The following is a 9,272-nucleotide window of genomic DNA, read 5'->3' on the forward strand; positions in this document are numbered from 1 at the left end:
TAGGATTTTACATTTTTTCCATTTCTAGAAATTATATCTATTCTTGCAAAGCAAAGAACCACCAAAAAACTGAGGGTGGCAAGTTAATTATGCAGTTAAGTGGAGACAAGTTCCTAGCATCTTGCTGCCTTTGTCAGTGCACCCACCTCCCAAAGATAGTCTGCAAGATTCCTGAGAGATGCATCTTTCTGCAAGATTTACAGACTTTGGGGGCAGCTACACAGGACATGATGAAGACTCTGGAGCTAACTATCTGTACTTTTATATAAACATACATATGTATACACATGCATATGTTTGCATCTTACATGTGTATATAAAAATATACTTCATTATATTTACACTGTTCACCAACAGCTCAAGATGAGTGCTTGCACTTAATTATTCCATCTCTTTAATTAGTGATTGCGTCCTTCTAAATCTACTAGTGAGCTCATAAGTTTCAGCCCTCCTGACCTCAGGGTACTGTGTTTGAAAAGATTCCCTAGATTCTCCTAAATCTTTAACTTTAGTTGATAACTATCCATACTGCATTGACTCATTCATTCAATAAATAAATATAGATTAAGTACCTATTAAGTGTAGGTATAAGGCCAGGTATAAGGAAACCCTGAGATTTCTGTCTCCATGGAACACACATTTAATTAAAGGGAAATAAGTTCTCAATGTTTCCCTTATGCTCAATAATTTATGTTTTTCCTTCAGGTTCTTCCCTTGTCTTCCTATCAACTACATATCTCTAACTACTCATAGTGCTATGGCTTCTCCTTCTCCTCCTTTATATTCTTGATCTGGAAGAGATGATCTATCCAGAAGTTTTAATTAATTTTTTTTAATGCCGCAATATAAATTCCAACCCTTATTTCAATCCCTCTTCTCAGTTGTGTACTTTTGGTTATCTAAATCAAAGGGTCACAAACTTTTTGTGTCAGAATAATCTGGTGATCTAATAAGGAACATAGAAGCCCAGACTCGGTGAAGAAATAGGTCCTGACTTTAGTATGCTTGTCAAGTTCCCAAAATGATTCTGACACCTACCACTGTTTGAGAAATATTGACCTATGCAAAGAGCTACACTGGGGTGTCTCGCCAAAATCTCAAATCCAGGAGGTCAAAACCTAGCATATCACTTTGTTATGACAAGTGTTCAATACCCAACTCACAACCTCTTAGTGATTACAAATTTCTCTCTTCACCACTTCCTCCTTCCATTCCAAGTTCTATTACCTTAAGGACTATGAAAATTTTCTTCCTTTATGTCTGTATAATGGTCTCATTTCTTCATACTCTACTTTCCTCAGATATTACATACTCATTGACTTTCAAATTCTAGACTACCCAACTTCAATCTTTCCCCTATTTTCTCACTACCACCTGACTTTATATCACGTATAATGCCGGTCTCCTCACCTACAGTGGAAGATCCATGGAGGACAAGGATTTGTTCCCTAACTTATCCCAGGTGCTTAGAAATATGCTAAAATGTAGTAAATTCTCAATGAATTAATTAATCTTATTTAAAACTGTACACAGAACAATGTCTAAAATGTAGAATGTCCTCACATTTATTAAAATGATAACTAAAACCTACTCAGAATTGTTGCAAAGATTATGTTACTACACAAACCCCTGCCTAGGGACATAAAGGAGTTCCATAACAATTGTCCAACCCATCTAACCACCCAAAGTATTTTGCTTATTTTTCCATAAATATTTTTGCTTGAGTTACTATACTTCAGAGCATCAAGAACTAGAAAGTTCCCTGAAAAATCACCACTGTCTTTTTGGCTTTTTAAGATGGGATGTAACTTTGTTAATGATTCAATAATCCTTCTATTGTTTCATTATATAGAGAAAACCTTGTTTTCATAAGTAACCGAAATGTTTTCATTTAAGTCAGCATTTTCTTGTCCCGTCTTCAAATAACATTTTTCACAAATTTTTGGCCTCATATCTCTTTGTCTTCTGTAATCTCTGTTCATCAGGCCCTCATGGCATTTTTTAAAAAATAAATCTTTTATCACTTCCCTATATAATAAAAATCCACTATGTCTCCCTCCTACTTAAACTATATATTTGAATATCTGTCAAAACTATCATTTTGGCTTTAAACTATCTTTTTACACTTTAAAACATGGAGATTTAAAAAAATAATTTTAATGCTTCCAACACACTATAATCCTCATCGCTCCCTGTTGTTTCACTCATATCTCTGCGGTCTGTTTGACACCTACAAGTAATTTAATTTTAATTTAACAAGTCCTATCCTAAAAAGATTACATTCTTTCCCATAGACAGACAAAAAAAAAAAAAAAAAGGAGAGATGCTAAACAAATAAACACTCTAATACTAACACCTTCAGCAAGCCTTAGCACTGGAGATATATTCAGGCCCTCCTGTAAGGGAGCAGATTTGGGAGGGGGGGGGTTATGCTTTATAGCTCCAGGATCCACACCAGACAGGGACTCTCCAAATGTCTGGTGAATGAATGAAGTTTTTAATGAAACATTGTCATGTTAATTGAAATTGTAATGCTAAATAGTTATGATTCCTGCATTTTTCTTCATCTGTAAAGTAATGTTAACTCACCAGCAGATCTCTAACAGTTCTTTTAGGCTTTAAATCCCACAAATTTACAGATGTGGGTGAAAGAGCATTGTAACACTGAGCTGCATGTACTGAGCAGTGGCTTGCATTTTGGGTGGTTAGATCTGTACTTTTGTCAATAACTATTGTCAAATGATCTCAGAGCGAATAAAAAGATGTCAAATCTCCGTCTGTATATGCAAGAATGTCCAATGATTAGATTCTAAAATATTCAAAAAGGATGGGAAACTATAGAAAGAATCTGAAAAACTATGTAGGCAGCAATGTTGGAGGCCTTTCATTTTATATAAAACATTCTAAAGCCAAAGGGAGAAGGGTTGGCAGAGTAACCATGGAGATAAATTTGCTGCCCAGGTAAATCTCAGTGCTTCTAGGAGCAAGAATAATACCAGACTGCTATCCCAGTTTTTTTGTTTTGTTTTGTTTTTTGTTTTTGTTCTTGTTTTTTGAGGGGGGGAGGTGGTCTGTCTTACAGCTAGAAGACATAGTGGCTTTGCTGTTATACTAAAAAAAAAAAAAGTAAAGACAAATAGAAACTATAGTTCAGTTCCCTGAATTAAAAGAGTAAGTACATATAAGGTCTATGTTGGCTGAGAAGTGTCATTATTTGAAGTAAAACAGTTTATAATACTTTATTATTAAAAGAAGTATAAAACAACAAAAATGGTGTGTGCGTTTGACATAAAAGTTCCCATCGCAAACATGAGTGAGGGTGATTTACAACCTTTCCAAGTCCTTAAACTAATAATCTAATAAAGAATTAGTAACAACTGGTAAATAAAAAAATGAAAGTAATTGATATAGTCCTAAGTTCTACATATCTTTAAATTCTGTTTTAAATAAAAAAAATGTTTTAGCTATAAGTGTTTAAAGTCATTTTTAATAAAGGAAGTGATTAAACAGTAAACACTAAAGAGTTGTTCTTCTGTAGCAGTAAAAACTACCAAAATTTGAGCCATATGCTTTATCACATATTTTGATCATCCTCACCAAGAGTAATTGTGAACAGAAGTGTTCCCTACCCAGAATAACACACATGGTCCTTTAAAGGCTGTTAGTTAAATCTTTCTGACCCCTTTTTTTATCTGATGACAGATGCTTGGAAGGAGGGGAACAGTTATGTCCTCAGAAGAAATACCAGCTTATATGAATTATACCTTTAAAAACTATAAAGTTTTGATGAAAGCTGAAGTTAAAGTCTATATGTACACACAATTTTTAGAGCATAACCAGTTCCTGGAGAGAGTCAAAATACATTCTGAGAGAAAAGGAAATGTTTCTAACAATATGGTCCCCAGATAACCAAACCCCAAATCAAAATCCTGTAGAAGTTCATCTACTGAAGTATGTCACTATTTAGCATTCTTTAAAGGATAAGTCACCTTTGGGAATATACTCTTCTCATCTCTACCAAGAGCTTTAGGGCAATCCCAAATTAAAGTTGGAAAACTGGGTTTATTTAAAGTGTCTTTTCACTGTTTTCAGATCATTTTCTTGTGTCATGTGTAAGATGTGGATTATTTATTATTAAGTTCCTAAAGTGGTCGAGACAAATTTGGTTTATAATTTTTCTGCTAACTACCATACCTTTTGGAGAAAGTCATTTTGCATTGCCTAGAGCAAACAAGAAAGCGAATAATGCATGGAATTAAATAAGAACTATTAATGGGCTACAATTCATTTTTAACACAATTCAAAAGCATCTGCAGGTATTTTATTTTAAGAGAAAATTTGCTACTTGGATAAGAATATATGCACTGAGATGAAATATCTTGTTATATTTGTCCAAAATGTGTTCTAAATGCTGGCAAATTAAATATAAAAATGGAGCCACACTGCAGCCATAGTATCATTGCTGTTACATGGGAAATCCAACAGACCCTTTACCACTGGGATTTGAGAAGGGGTGGGGACAGGCAGTCAATGTAAGTGAAATGTAACTGAAATTGCCCTCTTACTAAAATATACTCATATCAGTCGATACTGAGAAAAGTAAGTCAGTAAGAAGAAGAAAAATCACAATAGCTTCGGGATCACACAAAATGGTTTAGTGTTGGATCTCCCTTCAGCTATGCCACAGCATGGGACAAATCAATCCTGTTACCTATGAGCACATAAATGGCCTCACCTATGTGAGGAACACACCATTCACTTGTAATTTATTATGGAAATCAGGTTACAAAATGTCTTCAAAGTACCTATAATAGGGCCTAGCACATGACAGGGACTCAAATTCAATTATTCAATTACTAAGTTAAAATGAGAAATGTAAAAAGTAAAAATATATTAAACTCTTGTAATCTTTTCCCTAAAGCGCTCACACCTTGGGAAAAGAATTATACTGTCATTATAGTTATCATTTGCCAAATACTTTCCAGTATACAATGCTTTTTGACAACTTAAGTAGTTAAAGAGTTTGTAAACAATATTAGCCTCCTATTTTATAGTTGAAAAACTAAGGTCAGAAAAGGTAAGTGACTTGCCCCCAAAGTTTACAAGTGTAATAGAGAGAATAGAACTGATATTCCAATTCTCCTTTGCTGAAGTCCAAACTCTTGCTTGAACCACTGCCCTAACCTTCACTAAATGCTAGTAAGAGAGTGGGACACTAAAATCCCAGTAAGTGGTTGATCTGAGATTCAAATACAGGTTTTTCTGTCTTCAAAGTTTACTCTTGTTCTGTTTCTACTCCACCATAGTTGTCTATTTCACTAATACTACTCATTTTTTTTAATGAAAACTGTTGCAGTTACTTTCCCAACATACTTGTAATAAAGTAAAAAATACAAATAATTTTAGTCAAGAAAGCTTCATTTTAAAATACATTTTTCAAGCTTTACCCAACAGCTTTGTATTAGAATGTGTTGCCCTCAAAAAAGGGTAAAGCTGGCTTAATAAGAGTTTTAAATTGTTCAAGGTCTTCACTATTATAACTGTAACATCTTTTAAACATGTCTTCAAGTTTAATAAGTCCACTGACTATCTCAAAGCACCTGTTATTTCCAAGGCAGAGATATAAATCTACTTTCAAATGCTCAGTGGTTACAGAAACATATAAGGTCTCCAACATTTCCAGAGGATTAAATTGGTTTTAACGACGCAATTTTCTTAAAAGACTGTCACTATTCTTACACAGAAACTCATTTTCAGACTCACCTATAATAAAATTTATGCAAAAAAAATTTAAGAATGGACTATAATAATGTATCTTTTTTAAAGACCCAACCAAAATGAAAAAGAATCGCTGATGGTAGTCTGTGTTGCAGGACCATGAGCACACATCACTGGCCCCAGATGAAGGAAGCTCTGAAATTTCAAAAACATCTGCAGTACAAATGAATGTAATTAAAAGGGGATATAAATAAACTGAGCAAGGCAAAATGCAGGTACACCCAACAGAAATTACTACTAGACTAGGAGATTAAGTAGAGATTTTTATCCCCAGGGAAAAGACAAAAATATATCACTTAAAAATATACCACGTTTAAAATAAGGGGGAAATTAGGGACTAGCATAATGCACCCTTCTGAAGATAGATTAAATAATATTGGTAACCATTTAGTGTTTGTTAGCTTCTTTAATTGTAGAAGCAATATCAACCCTATTAAAATTGGTAAAAGAAAAGAGAGGGTAAAACAATTTATAATTCCTCTGCCTTAACACAACTCTAATTATCTTTGCACATTTTTCTTATAATTTTCCTTGTAATTTACATAACTTGTAATCATCTTATATAAGCATCTAATAATTATCTTTAACAGTTTCTTACCCTTTATCTAAAATTTATCACCTTGGCTACCCATTCTTCTATCTAAATAACTCAAATCTAGTGTCTTTTCCACCTACATAGGCAATGCCCAAATCCAAGTCCCCATTATTTCCCACCTAAACCACTCAACAGCCTCTAAAGTAATCTCCTTGCATTCATTCCCACTCTTAACAGTCTTTATGATTCTTTTAAGCACACACCCACTCATGTCATTCAGTGTTGAAAACTACTATGCATTGCTAATAGGATAGTCCAAACTTCTCTTCAGGACTTAGAGGGTCATAGAGGGTTTGATCCTTCTTGTCTTTAGCCATTCTCGATTTGCTCTTTATTCCTTATTTACCTTTTCCTTTTGCATTTTATTTCATCAGGATCTTCTGATCATCTGAGAAAGCTCTACTCCCTCTAGGCTATCTGCTTCTGTTCTCCAAAAACCATTTACAGTCTCAGTTTATACTTCATTTTTCAGAATGCTTTTTCTGAACACCAGTCCCCATAATGCAGACAATTACATTTTCCTGAAATAATCTCTGATAGCATTTCTTAACTCTTATCATTGTAGCTTACTGATGATATTGTAACTATTTTTTTACTATCTGTCTTCCTCACTAAACTAGAAGTTCCACAAGATCAGGTAGCAAGTTAATTTTTCACTTTGCCCTCTTGTCAGCATCTAGTTGAAAGGCCAGCATGGATAAACATTCAATAAACACACATAATATTATTTACTATTTCTTTCATTTAACAGCTTAATGTATTTTGCTTGTTTTCAGTCTCCTGTGTTTACCATTTATTTAATATTTATTTAATTATTTATTATTTAATATTTTAAAAACTAAATTTTCAATTAGGAGTGAAAACTGTTTCCTAAATACAAGTTTTTGAAATTATAATAACATGCAATCCTTAACCTCTCAAGAAAAAATATCCAGTATTCTCCCCAGAATGAGAATATAGTTAAATTACTAAATCATAAATTTGACATTTATCAGAGTTTCGACAGAAGCCAGTCTAAAGCTTACTTTTATATTTTCTGTCAAAATAAAACAAAAACAAAAACAAACAAAAAAAAAGTGATAAGTCACACAACTTTGTGACTATCCTGGAAATAAATGAGACATTTCAAATGTGAAAAAAAAAAGTCAAAATAAAACAAAAAATGTATTGCTGACTAAACAAGATCATCATCATCAAAATGTTTCAGGGGACTATTTACCTTACAATTATTTATTTTTCATTAACAGGTTAAGACAACAGCAAAAACATTTCTAATCACCTCCTGGGTAATGCTAACACTCCCAGCCTATAAACATACATTGAGCAGCAAGGTTTTATAGAGGTATGATTTACAGGTCATAAAACTCACCCATTCTAAATGTAGAGTAAAATACATTTCAGTAACTTTATTTAGTAAGTTGTGCAACATCATTCTAACACAGTGCATTTTGTCATCTCAATAAGATCTTTCATGATTATATATAGTTAAATCCCATACCCACACCTAGTTTATGGCTAATAAGTTTGCTGTCTTTATAATTTGCCTTTTTATTTACATATATGTAAATGAAAAAAATAAAGGCTAGGAGAGATGATGGAAATAACACTAAAATGGGTAGGAGGAAGCATAAGTCAGTTCCATTTCTATAACTAGCTGTGATCCGTGATCTTGGGGAAAATATTTCATTCTCTGGGCTTCATTTCCTCACCTGTAAAATAATGTAATTTGGCTTGGTAAACCATCAGTATTCCATGCAAAAAATATCCTAAAGCAAGATGTTGGGAAGCTTCCCTTAGCTGCCCTCCTTTGGATTTTTTACTATAGTTAGCATTTAAAACACATGAATTTTGCTTCAAACATATCTATGATGCAACATCACAAATTCTAGAATCTAACAACTATATCAAGTATATAGATGATATACAAGAAAAGTTGATTGAATCAAACTGAACTGAATGTCATTGGCCTCCATAAATTAGGTTTGCTTAATCTAGAGGCTAACATACTAGATCTAGACACATAGGTTTTATAAAATTTAAACACCTTCAAAATGTTGGATGAATGATCTTTTCCAGAAAATGCTAACCCTCTTTTTCAGTTTAGAAAAAGATCCTTCTTCTCTGTGGCCACTGGTGTCACAGGACAGACTGGGTAGGTTAGTCTGCCTGTGAGATACCCTGGGACCAATGTGATGACTTGCCCCCAAAGTTTACAAGTGTAATAGAGAGAATAGAACTGATATTCCAATTCTCCTTTGCTGAAGTCCAAACTCTTGCTTGAACCACTGCCCTAACCTTCACTAAATGCTAGTAAGAGAGTGGGACACTAAAATCCCAGTAAGTGGTTGATCTGAGATTCAAATACAGGTTTTTCTGTCTTCAAAGTTTACTCTTGTTCTGTTTCTACTCCACCATAGTTGTCTATTTCACTAATACTACTCATTTTTTTTAATGAAAACTGTTGCAGTTACTTTCCCAACATACTTGTAATAAAGTAAAAAATACAAATAATTTTAGTCAAGAAAGCTTCATTTTAAAATACATTTTTCAAGCTTTACCCAACAGCTTTGTATTAGAATGTGTTGCCCTCAAAAAAGGGTAAAGCTGGCTTAATAAGAGTTTTAAATTGTTCAAGGTCTTCACTATTATAACTGTAACATCTTTTAAACATGTCTTCAAGTTTAATAAGTCCACTGACTATCTCAAAGCACCTGTTATTTCCAAGGCAGAGATATAAATCTACTTTCAAATGCTCAGTGGTTACAGAAACATATAAGGTCTCCAACATTTCCAGAGGATTAAATTGGTTTTAACGACGCAATTTTCTTAAAAGACTGTCACTATTCTTACACAGAAACTCATTTTCAGACTCACCTATAATAAAATTTATGCAAAAAAA

This window comes from Condylura cristata, unplaced genomic scaffold (assembly GCF_000260355.1).
Source record: "Condylura cristata isolate star-nosed mole 26May11 unplaced genomic scaffold, ConCri1.0 scaffold00013, whole genome shotgun sequence".
In the NCBI taxonomy this organism is placed as follows: Eukaryota; Metazoa; Chordata; class Mammalia; order Eulipotyphla; family Talpidae; genus Condylura; species Condylura cristata.